Raw genomic sequence first — 16,522 nt, 5'->3', positions numbered from 1 at the left:
CTTGGTTAAAGTCACACTGAGGTACTTTATATTATTTGGGACTATTATGAAGGGTGTTGTTTTTCTAATTTCTTTCTCGGCTTGTTTCTCTTTTGTGTAGAGGAAGGCTACTGATTTATTTGAGTTAATTTTATACCCAGCCACTTTGCTGAAGTTGTTTATCAGCTTTAGTAGTTCTCTGGTGGAACTTTTGGGATCACTTAAATATACTATCATATCATCTGCAAATAGTGATATTTTGACTTCTTCTTTTCCAATCTGTATCCCCTTGATCTCCTTTTGTTGTCTGATTGCTCTGGCTAGGACTTCAAGAACTATATTGAATAAGTAGGGAGAGAGTGGGCAGCCTTGTCTAGTCCCTGATTTTAGTGGGATTGTTTCAAGTTTCTCTCCATTTAGTTTAATGATAGCAAGTGGTTTGCTGTATATGGCTTTTACTATGTTTAGGTATGGGACTTCAATTCCTATTCTTTCCAGGACTTTTATCATGAAGGGATGTTGAATTTTGTCAAATGCTTTCTCAGCTTCTAATGAAATGATTATGTGGTTTTGTTCTTTCAGTTTGTTTATATAATGGATCACGTTGATGGTTTTCCATATATTAAACCATCCCTGCATGCCTGGGATGAAGCCAACTTTTTCATGGTAGATGATTGTTTGATGTGCTCTTGGATTCAGTTTGCCAGAACTTTATTGAGTATTTTTGTGTCGATATTCATAAGGGAAATTGGTCTCCGGTTCTATTTCCTTGTTGGGTCTTTATGTGGTTTAGGTATAAGAGTAATTGTGGCTTCATAGAAGGAATTCAGTAGCATTCCATCTGTTTCAATTTTGTGGAATAGTTTGGATAGTATTGGTATGAGGTCTTCTATGAAGATCTGATAGAATTCTGCACTGAACCCGTCTTGACCTTGGCTCTTTTTGGTTGGGTGACCTTTAATGACTGCTTCTATTTCTTAGGAGTTATGGGGTTGTTTAAATGATTTATCTGTTCCTGATTTAACTTTGGTACCTGGTATCTGTCTAGGAAATTGTCCATTTCCTGCAGATTTTCAAGTTTTGTTGAATATAGGGTTTCGTAGTAGGATCTGATGATTTTTTGAATTTCCTCTGATTCTGTAGTTATGTCTCCCTTTTGATTTCTGATTTTGTTAATTTGTACACCCTCTCTGTGTCCTCTCATTATTCTGGCTACGGGTTTATCTATCTTGTTGATTTTCTCAAAGAACCAACTTTTGGTTCTGTTGATTCTTTCTATGGTCCTTTTTGTTTCTATTTGGTTGATTTCAGCTCTGAGTTTGATTATTTCCTGCCTTCTACTCCTCCTGGGTGTATTTGCTTCTTTTTGTTCTAGAGCTTTTAGGTGTGCTGTCAAGCTGGTGACATATGCTCTCTCCTGTTTCTTTCTGCAAGCACTCAGAGCTATGAGTTTTCCTCTTAGGACAGCTTTCATTGTGTCCCATAAGTTTGGGTATGTTGTACCTTCATTTTCATTAAATTCTAAGAAGTCTTTAATTTCTTTCTTTACTTCTTCCTTGACCAGGTTATCATTGAGTAGAGCATTGTTCAACTTCCATGTATATGTGCGCGTTCTTCCCTTATTGTTATTGAAGACCAGCTTTAGCCCACGGTGGTCTGATAGGACACATGGGATTATTTCTATCTTTCTGTATCTGTTGAGGCCTGCTTTATGACCAATTATATGGTCAATTTTGGGGAAAGTACCATGAGGTGGTGAGAAGAATGTGTATCCTTTTGCTTTAGGATAGAATGTTCTATAAATATCTGTTAAGTCCATTTGGTTCATGACTCCTCTTAGTCTGTCTATGTCTCTGTTTAGTTTCTGTTTCCATGATCTGTCCATTGATGAGAGTAGGGTGTTGAAATCTCCTACTAATGTTGTGTGAGGTACAATGTGCGTTTTGAGTTTTAGTAAGGTTTCTTTTATGTATGTAGGTGCCACTGTATTTGGAGCATAGATAGTAGGATTGAGAGTTCATCTTGGTGGATTTTTCCTTTGATGAATATGAAGTGTCCTTCCTTATCTTTTTTGATGACTTTTAGTTGAAAATCGATTTTCTTCGATATTAGAATGGCTACTCCAGCTTGCTTCTTCCAACCATTTGCTTGGAAAGTTGTTTTCTAGCCTTTCACTCTGAGGTAGTGTGTGTCTTTGTCTCTGAGGTGTGTTTCCTGTAGGCAGCAGAATGCAAGGTCCTCATTGCGTATCCAGTTTGTTAATCTATGTCTTTTTGTTGGGGAGTTGAGACCATTGATGTTGAGAGATATTAAGGAATAGTGATTATTGCTTCCTGTTATATTCATATTTGCATGTGAGATTATGTTTGTGTGCTTTTCTTCTCTTTGTTTTGTTGCCAAGACGATTAGTTTCTTGCTTTTTCTAGGGTGTAGCTTTCCTCCTTATGTTGGGCTTTACCATTTATTATCCTTTGTAGCACTGGATTTGTAGAAAGATAGTGTGTAAATTTGGTTTTGTCATGGAATATCTTGGTTTCCCCCTCTATGTTAATTGAGAGTTTTGCAGGATACAGTAACCTGGGCTGGTATTTGTGTTCTCTTAGGGTCTGTATGACATCTGTCCAGGATCTTCTGGCCTTCATAGTCTCTGGTGAGAAGTCTGGTGTGATTCTGATATGTCTGCCTTTATATGTTATTTGACTTTTTTCCCTTACTGCTTTTAATATTCTTTCTTTATTTTATGCATTTGGTGTTTTGACTATTATGTGATGGGAGGAGTTTCTTTTCTGGTCCAATCTATTTTGAGTTCTGTAGGCTTCTTGTATGTTTATGGGCATCTCTTTCTTTAGGTTAGGGAAGTTTTCTTCTATGATTTTGTTGAAGATATTTACTGGTCCTTTTAGCTGGGAGTCTTCACTCTCTTCTATACCTATTATCCTTAGGTTTGATCTTCTCATTGAGTCCTGGATTTCCTGTATGTTTTGGACTAGTAGCTTTTTCTGCTTTACATTATCTTTGACAGTTGTATCGATGATTTCTATGGAATCTTCTGCTCCAGAGATTCTCTCTTCTATCTCTTGTATTCTGTTGGTGATGCTTGTATCTACGGCTCCTTGTCTCTTCCTTTGGTTTTATATATACAGGGTTGTTTCCCCGTGTTCTTTCTTTATTGCTTCTATTTCCACTTTTAATTCCTTTAACTGTTTGATTGTTTTTTCCTGGAATTCTTTCAGGGATTTTTGTGATTCCTCCCTATAGATTTCTACTTGTTTATTTATGTTTTCCTGCGTTTCTCTAAGGGAGTTCTTCATGTCTTTCTTGAAGTCCTCCAGCATCATGATCGAATATGATTTTAAATCTAGATCTTGCTTTTCTGGTGTTTGGATATTCAGTGTTTGCTTTGGTGGGAGTATTGGGCTCTGATGTTGCCATGTAGTCTTGGTTTCTGTTGCTTGGATTCCTGTGCTTGCATTTTGCCATCAGATTGTCTCTGATGTTACTTTGTTCTGCTATTTCTGACAGTGACTAGACCGTCCTATAGGCCTGTCTGTCAGGAGTGCTGAAGACCTGTTTTCCTGTTTTCTTTTAGCCAGTTATGGGAGCAGAGTGTTCTGGTTTCAGGCTTGTAGTCTCTCCTGTCTACTGGTCTTCAGCTGTTCCTGTGGGTCTGTGTTGTGAGTCCACCAGGCAGGTCAATTGCAGCAGAAAAGTTGGTCTTACCTGTGGTCCTGCGGCTCAAGTTTGCTCATTGGGGGTTGCTTTTGAGCTCTCCGTGAGGGCGGCAACCAGGAGGGCCTTCGCCACCTTTTCCGGGAGCCCCCGTGCACCAGGGTCCCAGATGGCGTTAGGTGTTTTCCTCTGGAGTCAGAAATGTGGGCAGAGTGTAGTCTCTTCTGGCTTCCCAGGCATGTCTGCCCCTCTGAAAGTTTATCTCTCCCTCCCACGGGATTTTGGTGCACAGAATTGTTGATCCAGTCCCTTCAGGTCTGGGCAGTGTCTGGACTGTGGGGGGACCTGCCGCTCCAGTGGCCCTATCTTCTGGTTCCCAGAGGCCGTATACAGTTTCTTCTTGGGCCAGGGATGTGGGCAGGAGTGGGCAGTATTTGTGGTCTCTCCTGCTCTGCAGTCTCAGGAGTGCCCACCTGTCTGGGCGGTGAGCTCTCTGTCCCAAGGGGTTTGGACTATCTTATTTTCTATCACATATCAATCATTCATTTATCTTTTATCTATCTACCTATCTATCCAACTATCAATCATCTATTTATCTGTCTTATCTATCATCTATCTACCACTATCTATACATCCATCCATTTATCATAACCATATCTACCACATTATTACCTATTAACCTACCTCTCCATATTTGTCTACCTAGCCCATCACCTGTTTACCTTATGGTAATTCCTTGTAAATTGAAATGCATTTATGGCAGATATAAAAACCCAAACCATCAGTTTTTATCATTTAAACATTTAAAAAATTCTAATTTTAAGTATAAAAAGGTTAACTTGTGAGGCTGGGGATTTAGCTCAGTGGTAGAGCGCTTACCTAGGAAGTGCAAGGCCCTGGGTTCGGTCCCCAGCTCCGAAAAAAAGAACCAAAAAAAAAAAAAAGGTTAACTTGTATATGAGATTGAAAATCTATTAACTATACATGAACTATAAATGATAGCTACTAATCCTTATACTTAATATTTATAACACAGATTTTTATGATTTTATCGAGTTTCTCCTTTGATAGTTTCATAGATGTAGAAAGTATATTTTAAATTACACTTTCTCTAATCTCTCTCATTCCCATTACTTTCCTATATATCCTTTCCCCATATTTATAATTCTGCTTTTGTTTGGCTTTTTATGCTTATTTGCGATCCACTGAGTTAAACCAGGATCATCTGTGTGATTGGAGCTCGGATCTATCAGTTGGAGATTGGTGGGCTCTTCAGTGGGTATATAATTGAAGATAATAATTGTCCCTTCCCCAGAATCCAACAGCATCCACAAAGTTCAGTATGGAGAGATCAGGCTCTCCTCAGTCCATGAATCACTATTGAAGCTTCCAGCATTGAATATGCCAGTACAGGCAGCCATAGCTACTGTAAGTTCCTAATTGTACTGACTGTACCAAGCCCAGAGGACAACATTTTACAGACTTTCTCCCTCCCTTCCAACCCTTTACATTCTTATTACTCGTCTTTCTGTCAAGATCCCTGAGCCCTAGAAGGATTATAAGCATTTACTACCATTCCCTGTTCATGTGGTATTAGGGATTTGAACCTAGGGTTTTATGCATTCCAGGCACTTTACCAATTGACCTATGTTCTCAGCCTAGGAAACTTTCTATTTCTCCACCTTTTACTTGCCTCCCTTTCCGTTGACTGATTTTCAGCTGTTATGGTGGAATATGGACAAATTTCCAAATTTTCCTTAGAAGCCTGCTATAAGTCCTCTTAGATTGTGACTTTCCTTGAGTGGTAGGATTATGTCATTGCATGTGTTTCATTCCATGCCACATGAATAAATGAATGTAAATAATTATTATGAGGCAAAAAGAAAATCTGGCAAAAATATTAAAAGTAAATATTTCTTGATAAGATTATAAGTGACTTTAGTTTGTTCCTTGGCTTTTTAAAACTATATTTTTAAATATTTTAAATTATCATTTATGTGTATTTATATATGTATGTCATATGTTTGGAGGTCCTGCTGAGACCAGAAAAGAGTATTGAATACCCTGGAGTGACAGGCAGTTGTGAGCTACCCAACATGGCTGCTAGGAAATGAACTATGTAAAGAATAGAATGTGCTATTAATCACTGAGCCATCTCTTTAGCTCTCATATTAACATACTAAAATCCATTGTACATTTTCTACTTATATATTGTCAACTAGTTTTCTTCAAATGTATTAATAATTTTTATTATGAGGGATAGACTTTAATGCACAATACAAATGTAGATATTTGGTCAATCTGTTATCATATTCAGGTCTATTGAATAATTCTTAAAGTCTTTAAATGTCATAAAACATTTGTATTTATTTTTATGCTCCTCTTTCTTTAGAATAAATGAGAAATTGAATTCTGAGGATCCATTATAAATTATTTGTTTTCACTCAAATCTGGATTCTCTGCAAAAGCAGCAAGTACTCCTGACAGCTATCAAATGTCTCCAGTCCCTTCTTACATTTTTTTTATCTTTAGTCTTGTTGCTAAGCATATAACTTATAGTTATGAGGAGCTGGTTATTGTTAAATGTGATTATTAAAGAGAAATTACATTGCTTTTTCATGAGTATGTGTCGGTTGCATAGGGTTCAAGCAGTGCTAAGCAGTGCTAACTGGACCCAACATAGTAGTATATTCAAGTCCACAGTTTTACAAGAAACTCATGTGCTATAACAGCGGTTTTGAAATAAGAATATGTACTTCCGCCAGAGCTCTCTCACATCAGAGTGTTCTCTGCCAGACTCGCTGGCACATATCTTCAAATTCCAGGCCAGTCTGTCTCAAAACAAAAATATGAAAATCAAAGGCTTCAAACTGGCCAGAAGAACATTCAAACCTCTCCGTGGCTCTTCTCTAGGCTTTCCTGTTGTGTAGAGGCTCTTACAGGGCTCACTGACTAAAAGTGGGAGAGAAAATTCTACTGTGTGGTTTGTGAGGTGAAAAAACAAGTCAGACACAGTTCTGAATTAACAAGACCCCACCAAAGACAGCATTTCCATTTATTGGAACTCACCGTGTCCCATCAAAGCTTTTTGCACCTCTGATCTCCCAACATATCAAGACTTAGGGAGACAAGGCCCAATTTTTCTCAGAGCTGTCATTGAATAAATCCATTTAATTCCAGTAAATTCTGTCTTCCAGTATTCAGGAGAGCTGCAAAAATCATGAACCTCAGCCTCTGACGATCACTTGAGATTGCACTTCATGTATAAGGCTCCATGGGTGCAGACAAAGCTTTGTATGTAATTTACATGTCCCTCAGGTATCAATATTCTTGGTATGTGACCAGCAATAATAGGAGAGACCTTTGGGAACAAGCCATCAGCTTCCCTGTGTCTAATAGTGCTAGCAAGCTGGTGCGGGTCCATTTGAATGACTGGGCTCAAATAATCTTACAAAGCAATGTTTTTACTTACATGTTTCATATTGCAACTGGACACCAAAGATTCTTGGTAGATCTTTTTATTCAGTCAGGTAATTAAGAGTAATTCTAGGCTTCCTGGGATGAGTCCTTGAAAAGTTTGAATTATTAGAGGGAGGTGTTCTTGCATAGAATCTAGACTGTAAGCCAGAGAAGACTGTGTAAGAGTAGCAGTTACATTAGCAAACCTTCGTAGAGTGACTGATCTCTTAAGCCAGTGGTTTTCAACCTTCCGAATGGTTTAACCCTTTAATACAGTTTCTCATGTTGTGATGACCCCCGACCATAAATTATTTCATTACTACATCATAACTATAATTTTACTACTGCTATGAGTTATAATATAACTCATAATATAGAATCTAATAAGTAGGATGTCTGATATGTGAGCCCCCCTAAGGGGTCATAGCCTATAGGTTGAGACCCGCTGCCTTAAGTGCTTCAGCTTTTCCATATACTGTGGACTGCAGATCCATGTACCATCCGTGGCACATATACACAGAGAATCTATCAGGAACATCCTGGGGTTTGAAGGACACTGTTATAAATGTCACTTAAGTGCAAATTAGATCACCAGCTGTTGTTGTTATTAGTACTGACAACCTTAAGGAGACATTTTATCCTAGCAAGCAGAGTAGAGATGGATAATTAACTCTTGGTTCATAAGAAAAACAAATGGCCAGGGAGCTTAGGAGCAAAACTTCACCCAAATTCATCTGTTGCATGCTCAAAGTTAGCCAGTGTAGGAAGGCCTCAGTCGAACCTTTCCAAAGGTTTTAACAGCGTGACTGTTAGTATCTAGATGATAGAGGTTATGGAAGACCCTTTTCTAGGTTATGAATCTGTTCCTAGTTTTCAAGATCTGAGCAAGTAGAGTCAGGAATTAAATTCTCTAAAGTAAGCTTACCAGTGTAATGTCAAATATCCAAATTGTTATATTGATCTTTAATTTCATATGGCAAATACTTATTTTTGGGTCTATGTTCCTCTCAGGAAGTTATTATCAGAATATCTTGCAACTTGAGAGTTTGAGAGAAACCTGACCTTGTGACATGCAGGTGTCTTCTTTACCCGTTAGCCAGTCAACTTTTTTGATTTTTATTTGTTTTTGTCATTGTTGTTATAAGTTTTAACTTTTCTTTAAGTCATTCTTTTTTTTTAAATCTTACTTCCAGGAACAGAAAGCTTAACCATTTCTAATTATTTAATAAAGTAAAGCTTTTTAAAGAGATAAATACTATGGCAAAACCATTCTTATTTGGAATTTCTAGAATAATTATAAACCAGTATAACTATATTATGGATACATGGTCTATGAAAGTCTTAATCCCATTGCAAAATTTAGATATGGATATATGTGTTCATAAGCATATATAAATATTACAAATACATACCTGTAAAAATAAAGGAATGTTAATATATGGTAGTCCTTCCTTATGTATTAAGGATATGTTCCCAAACCCTCAGTGGCTGTCAAAAACTATGAACAGTTTTTAAACAATATATATATGTGTATATGTACACACACACACACACACACACACACACACACACACACACACACATATTTTTCCCCCCTCTGGACGTTCATGAAAATGATCAAATAAAATTTACAAGTTAGGTGCAGTAAGAAATTTACTATAACTTGTCCTAAAATGAAATGATTACAGCAATAAACTGCACTGGAATTATCAACTGTGTTCACTCTTTCTCTCAGAATACCTATTGTACTTTGAATTTTCCACATAAAGGAAGCTCTTCATGACCTTTCTTTGTCTGTTGCAGAACATTGCTACTCTTCTGTCTTGCAGCCTTTGTTACATAGACTAAGGGTTCCATAAACTCTGTGGTATTGTGTCCAACAGTCTGATCACCGATAACTCTTAACACTGATGGGCAGGAAGTATACCCAGCACAGATATTTCATATGCTAAGTGAAAGGATGTGTCTGCATCTATGGCTATAGCAGTACGTGCTATGTTTGTATCATGTTGCTTAGAACAGTACTCAGTCTAAAGTCCACGGATTAGTGACTGGAGAGATGACCCAGCTGCTAGAGCATATACTACCTTTGCAGAGGACAGGGGTTCGGTCACCAGTACCTACATGATAGCTTACGACTGTCTATAACTGCAGTTCTGGGGGAGCTATGCCCTCTCTAGCCTCCATGGGTACCAGGCGCTACTGGCACAGTTCACTTACATTTAGGTAAAACACACATACATAAAATAAAAATAAATATACTAAAGTCTCACAAACTGATATTCCTAGAATTTACCACTTAATATTTTCTGATAATGGTTAGACTCATATCACGAAAATCATGGAAGGAAACACTTGTGACAGGTGGGAGCTACTCTTCATAGGAAATCTAGTATGCATTAAGTATTGAATTCAAATAATGTATGAAATTTGAAACCTTAATATTTTTACTAACATTTCAGAAGAAAACATTTATTAGAACAAGTTTTTTAAGAATCACTTATATTCCAACACCTAGTCATTGCTAGATGTTTTCTGAGTTTACTGTTCTGAATATCAGTTTAAACCAAGCAAGAGATCAATATTCGAGTGCCACCAAACTTTTGTCTATTGTGAAAGTATAATTTCTTGCTTATCTGTGCTGGTCTAAAAACAATGAAATTATTGATCCAAACATAATACTTTAATCAACATTTCCGAAGCATTTCTAAACTATTATTTAATTTGGAAACTTTATTTTTAAAGTTTTTAAAATAATATTTTCTATTAGAAAAATATTATTTTTGTCAAATTGTTATCATTTCAGATACCAGGGTTAATTTGGTATTTAGGGTTTTCCTCCCTGTGAAACTGCCTTGTCTAGATGAACCATGAGTATTCAGGAGAAGAATGAGTTTACAGAATTCACACCACAAGGTGAACTCTGACCATTGCCTTAAATACCTGAGGTATGTGAATGGTGACGGAACGGTAGCATGGCTAGTGTGTAATGGCGTCTGATGCAGCTGGAGCCTGCACTTTATTTTTTTTTAATTTTTTTAAATTTTTTTTATTTTTTTCTTTTTTTCGGAGCTGGGGACCGAACCCAGGGCCTTGCGCTTGCTAGGCAAGCACTCTACCACTGAGCTAAATCCCCAACCCCTGGAGCCTGCACTTTAGAACAGGCCATTTTTCTAAGCAATGTTAATATTGCCATTTTAAGGTCATGAAGATTTTGAGAGCCTTACATTTAAAATCTTTTCAGTTGGTACACTGCTTTCCCACTGCAAACTCTAAATGGGCTTTGACTTTGGGACTCCTCATGGAGTTAATGTATTTATAGGAGCTTCATGAGAATATATTCTCAAAATGTACGTTTTTATATGATTAAATTATCTCATTATGTGAGAAAGACTTAATATACTTGTGTTTCAAAGGTTTACTTGATTTGCTTTGGTGTGTGTGTGTGTGTATGTGTTTGTGTGTGACTGTATATTTCTGTATCTGTGTGTCTCTACACTTGTCTCTGGGTGTGTCTATGTCTCTCTGTGTGTATGTGTGTGTATATGTGTCTCTGGGTATGTCTATGTCTATATGTGTGTGTTTCTGTGCATGTGTGTGTGTGTGTGTGTGTGTGTGTGTGTATCTGTGTGTCTCTGGATGTGTCTATGTCTGTGTGTGTGTGTGTGTGTGTGTGTGTGTGTGTGACTGTATGTCTCTGTATCTGTGTGTCTCTGCACTTGCCTCTGGGTATGTCTATGTCTCTGTGTATCTATGTGTGTGTGTGCATGTCTCTGTATCTGTGTGTGTCTATGTGTCTCTGGGTGTGTCTCTGTCTATATGTGTATGTTTCTGTGCATGTGTTTGTGTGTGTGTGTGTGTTTCTGTGTATCCGTGTGTCTCTATGTGTCTCTGAGTATGCCTGTGTCTCTCTGTGTGTATGTGTGTGTACATGTGTGTGTGTGTGTGTGTGTGTGTGTGTTTGTGTGCATGTGTCTGTGTATGTGCACATGTGTTTAAGGAGTCCTGAGGTTAAAGTCAGTCTTCCTCTCTTTCTACCTTATTACTTGGGACAGGGTCTCTCACTGACTCTGGAGTTTGTCAATAGGCCGGATTCTGTGAACTGAGTTCCTTCCTTCTCTCTCTTCTCATTTCTTGGGTCACAGTTACTTGCCACCATGTCTGCCTTTTACAAATGGGCTAAACTGATGAGTCCTGAGGCTTGTGTAGGCAGACTCTTCACTGACTGAGTCGTCTCCCCAGCTCCCCATGCCTCTTCAAACCCGCTTGTGGGCATCATTTCTTGGCTATTCAGCCAAGTGCTTAAAGTTGGCCACAGAAACTATGGTGATCAGTGAGTTTATCTGGCTCTTCTTCCTGAAGAACAGGCTTACAAATACCATTATGAGGTTCACAGGACTTTATTCACCATTGTAACCACTACACCTCCTCATTCACAGAAAGTGCCGCTCATATATAAAATAGCCACTCTGTAAATATTTGTTGAATGAATAAAAGTCTGGATTAGACCATTATTTTTAAAATAAGTATTTTTTATTTTTATGATAAGGTACATATTTGGATACGGTTATTTTCTCTATTTTATTTTTTATGGCAAGGGAGGAAGAAATTTATGAATGAGTTTGATGTGTTTTGATCCAATCTAGCCACTTCTCATTTTCTCTCTTCCAGTTCCTTCCAATACATCCTATAATTTTTATCTTCCAACTTCACGTGCCCTCCCTCACACGGTCTACAAAAGCTACTATGTCTACCTTTGCGGGAATGTGCATGGGACCATCTCTTGAAGCATAAGTAGCCTTTCAGGGGGGCCGCACCCCTGAAGAAAACTTATTCTCCCCTTTCCAGTAGCTATTGCTTGTCAATAGCACCTCAGCTATTGAGACTTCATGAACTTCCCCCCCCATCCATGATAGGATTTTATCTGACTTGATGTGTGCCACGGCCCTATTATGTTCAGCAAATAATGTCTTACTGCAGATGTCTACCTCCTTCTGGCTCTTATAACCTTTATATCCTCTCTTCCACAAAGACACACGAGCCATGAGGGAAGAAGGTATGATACAGACATGCCCATTAGAGCTCAGCACCCGACATTTATTATTATCTGTGCATTAAAAAGATACAGGTCTCTATATTTATTGTTGTCTATTTCAAAAAGAAGCCTTTCTGATGATGGTTGAGAAATGCACTAATCTCTGGGTATAAGGATAAGAACTTAGAGGACAATTTAATACTATGTCTATTTTCCTAAATGATTGTATTAGATGGTCCTCTAGAGCCTATGGCCTAGCTGGTCATAGGTTTGGTCCAGTTAAAAATGTCAGGTATGAGATCTATCTTGTGGAGTAGGCTTGAAATGCAAACAGACAGTGGTTAGCTATGACCTATAACATTCTTGCCACCAGTGAGCATGTCTCCCAGGTATATTTTTATTATAGTTCTCAGGGCTGACAACTGGGGAAATTTGTTGAATATTTTCCCCTCTAGTAGAATTTATAGTCCCTTTTAGCACTGTGAAACACAGTCAGTGTTGTAGTAATTGTTGAAATCTTGGCCTCAGGTTTCTACCCTGGCCTCTGGTATTTAAGTTCCTGGATAAAAGACACACTTACAACCTTTATGTTTATAAAAAGCCCTAAGCGACACAGAAGATGGGTAACCTACCCTCCATGCTGTTAGAATCTACTTTTACATTATCTTCTGGGCTGCTCTTAACTCCAATTGGCCAGCTCTCAGGGCCATGATCTTATGGCTCACCTAACCTCTGGCAGCGTCCCCTTCCTCCTCCTACCGCCTTCTTTCCTCATGGTCCTCTCTGATTCTAAGCCTGGGAAACCTAAACCTCACCTATGTCTCTTCTCAGCTATTGGCTGTTAGCGTCTTTATTTACCAATCAGAAATAACTTGGGTACAGGGTCACAGAGGCTACATGTAGACCCCAGGTCTTGAGGTCCCTCACTTAGCATTTCAATAGACAGTAAAAGACAAAATCACAACAAACCAGTGGGTAGGATGTGTCTAGGTTGGTACTAGCTTGATTTCTCCAAATCCTGCAGCTGAGTTATATATTCTCTTCAGCACTGTGTCTTACCTTCCAAATCTGGAGCGGTGACTATAAACAAAGTCAATAGCCTGTAATATTTGGGAAGTCTAAGGGACCCCACTGGCTAACAACTTGATATGAGAAAATATATACTTATCACCCGAATTTTCATAGCCTATTGAGGAAAGAGGCAGTGTTCTCCCATTATAGGATAACCACATTTAAAGTCCATATATATGAAGATTCTGGAGTAATAGATTTCCATGTGGCATTTTTAAAAATTCTTTAGCCCTCCCGTTGCACACCCCATATAAATGTTTCTGTCCTACCATTTTTATTACTCTTGAAACTAGATACAGCCCCTCCCCTTTCTCTCAAAATCTGTCACCCCTCCACCACCATTACCACCACTACCACCTCCACCACCAACACCAGCACCAGCACCAGCACCACCACCACTACCACCACTAACACGTCCACCATCAGTACCACCAGAACCAGCACCACCACTATGGCTCCTTACTACTGTCCTGTATTATGGATACTTCAGTTTAAACAAACATATGCAAGGTTTTAAATACAGCATCCATGTAGGAGAAAGAGCATTCAGTATTTGTCTTTTTGGGTCTGAAATTCCTTATTCAGAATGAATTATTTCCTGCTCTCTCTGATTACCTGAAAATGTTATAATCTCATTTTTCATTACAGCTGGGTAACAGTCAGATGCAATTCTTCTCAGAAACTGAATAAAAAGATCTTAAAATTCATGTAGAAACCCAAAAGACCTGGGATAGATGAAACAACCCTGAACAAACAAACAAAAGGATGGCAAACACCACCAAACCCCCCATGGTATCCCCATCTCTAATTTCAGATTAGGCTAAGATTTCTAGTAATAAAACCAACATGGCATTGGCATTATATCAGGTACAATGGGATAGAATTGTACCCAGAAAAAGGCCTACAGCCCTGTAGCCACATGACTTTTGACAAAGAGGACATTGTACAATGATTAGTTTTTGACGAGGAAATGGTTAAGACAGAATCTCATTTTATAGCTCAGGCAGGCTTGAAACTCTACTGTGTAGCCTAGACTGGCCTGAATTTGTGACAGTTCTTCTGGGTCAGTGTTTTGAGGGCTAGAATTACAGGTATGAATTATTCTTTTATAAATGTATACCATTCTAAAATAAAACCTTTGTTTTCATTTTCAAAACCTTCTAGGATTCATAATTATATCATCAATCAGGCTAAAATGTCAACAACTACATTCTTATCAAATGTACATCTTTTTTTCTACTTCAATTTCAGATTTCTAAATGTTTTAACTATTAAGAAACTTGTAAGAAAAAAAACCCCATTGAATACATCACTTGTGGAAAGAAAGAAACTGGCATTTAGAGTTGGAAGGAGCCAGCTTTTGCTGGAGGTAGCATTAAGTCACTCTCTCCAGTGAAAGGAACGCACCACTGCCAGCTGGTGTTAATACCAGAGCAAACAGTGTAATGTGCTGTGTTGAGTTTAATATGTGCCAGTGGTTGACGGGCTAATCCTGAATCTGCTCCGCTTCATTCTGGAACTGCTCAGTTCATTCATCCAATGTTTCCTAGAAACAATGGGAAACACTCTTGGTTTGGTGCTTGGCTAAGAACTATGCATGAAGGAAGGTATTAATAATATATCTCGGCTCTCCTTTTCCTGGAGAGCATTCCTAGTAGGAAATGGAGTTTGACAATGGTTAACATGTCTTTTGAGTTTTTTGTTACAGCTCTTACTAGAGCTCTGATGGACATACTGTTCAACTTCTTGGTTTATGATAATGCAACATTAGGAATATCTTTAAAAAATTATTGAGCAACTAAAACAGATAACATCCTGGGAGTTCTTACTCATAGGACAGTTAGTGAGACTTGGATCTCTTAAGAAGGAAGTCAAGTAGAGTCAAAAGAAGGCAATGTGTGCATGCTCGAGTCCAAATGACCTTCTGTCACCTATGACATTAGTATAAGTTTCAGTATGAAAGATGCTTACTTGCTTTGTCTGAGGAAATCTTTAATTTCTTCTTAACCGGGTTTCTCTTAAGTGCTAAACTTGAATATCTGAAAATTGAGGAAGGTATTAGTAATATTATTGATCCTCTGTTCCTCCAATCTGCATTTTTTACACATAATCTTACTAATCCATCTTATTAAGATCCTTTCAAAACAATCGCCTTGCCTATACCACCTGTAGACACTGTGCACCAGGGGTTTGTCAGCAATTACACTGGTTTCACTATATATAGTCTATCTTCTTTTGAAGATGTCACATCTATTGTGTAAGTATTATATGTATTTTTATGTATAACTCATAGTTGTTTGGTTTATTTTGGTATATTCTTAATCTGTGAGTACTCAGTGCTGATGGATCAAAGCATATGAATTAATCATTTGTAAATTCATTTCCGTGTCCTTGAGACTTCCTATTTCTGTTGAGGGAGGAGGATTTTGTCCCAGGGCTATACAGAAAATGCTGTGAACTCTTGATTCTCATTCCTTCAGCTCATCTTATGCTTCTGTGTACAGTTCCTGTGGACTTTATAGATCCAGGGATTTTGCCTAGCTGGAATGGCTGATATGTACTTACAGCAGTACTGGATGGGAGACTTAACTTCTTTCACAGTAACTAATGAACACTTTGAGTCTGAGTCTACGGACAAATAGCCCAACTTCCTTGCTCTGTGTTGAACCCTGAATGTCCTTATAGATTGTCACATGCCCATTGGGACTTCTTTCAAAATCCTGAGTTCATCGTCTTCCCTTCATTCATTGTTCTTCAGTCCTTCAGCATGCTTCCTGGTATAACCTCCCAAGATGGCTTTTAATAAAATCCTTGATTCAAGAAATCCACTTTTGAACATTTGGAACAGGAGATGGCCCTAGAAAGTAAGGAACTGAGATGAGAGTGGGAAAGTCAATCATTCTTTGGTTGAACCATACAATTCCACTGGTGCTCACCGTGCTTGGTAAAGCCAGCTAATGAAGCTCTGATTTAATCATGTTTTTAAGACCTATCTTTCAAGGTTGTCAAAAAACCGCACTTTTAAAAAAAATTAGTTGGTGCATTGGTTAGCTTTCTGTCAACCTAACACAAATTGAATTCATCTGGGAAAAGAGAATCTTAATTGAGAAATTATTTCCATCAGAATGGCCTGTAGGTTAGAATGTGAGGTATTTTCTTGATAAAAGATTGATTTGGAAAGGCCCAGCCCATAGTGGGCATTACTGTTCCTGGGAATATGAGTCCTTGGTTGTATCAGAAAGCAATCCAGTAAGCACTATTTCTTCATGGTTCCTGCCTCAAGGACCGTGCTTTCGTTTCTGCCCTGAC

At 38.2% G+C, this 16,522-nt stretch overlaps 1 protein-coding gene across 1 annotated transcript in view; it reads left to right on the top strand.

The window, feature by feature from the left end:
- The window catches only part of Npffr2 (neuropeptide FF receptor 2), a 284,733-nt gene that overhangs the window by 8,309 nt on the left and 259,902 nt on the right, over positions 1–16,522 (top strand). The window lies entirely within an intron of this gene.

Source organism: Rattus norvegicus, chromosome 14 (genome assembly GCF_021556685.1).
Source record: "Rattus norvegicus strain SHRSP/BbbUtx chromosome 14, alternate assembly SHRSP_T2T, whole genome shotgun sequence".
NCBI lineage: Eukaryota > Metazoa > Chordata > Mammalia > Rodentia > Muridae > Rattus > Rattus norvegicus.
The sequence above is the reverse complement of the archived record's forward strand: the minus strand, read 5'-3'. Positions and strand labels throughout refer to the sequence as shown.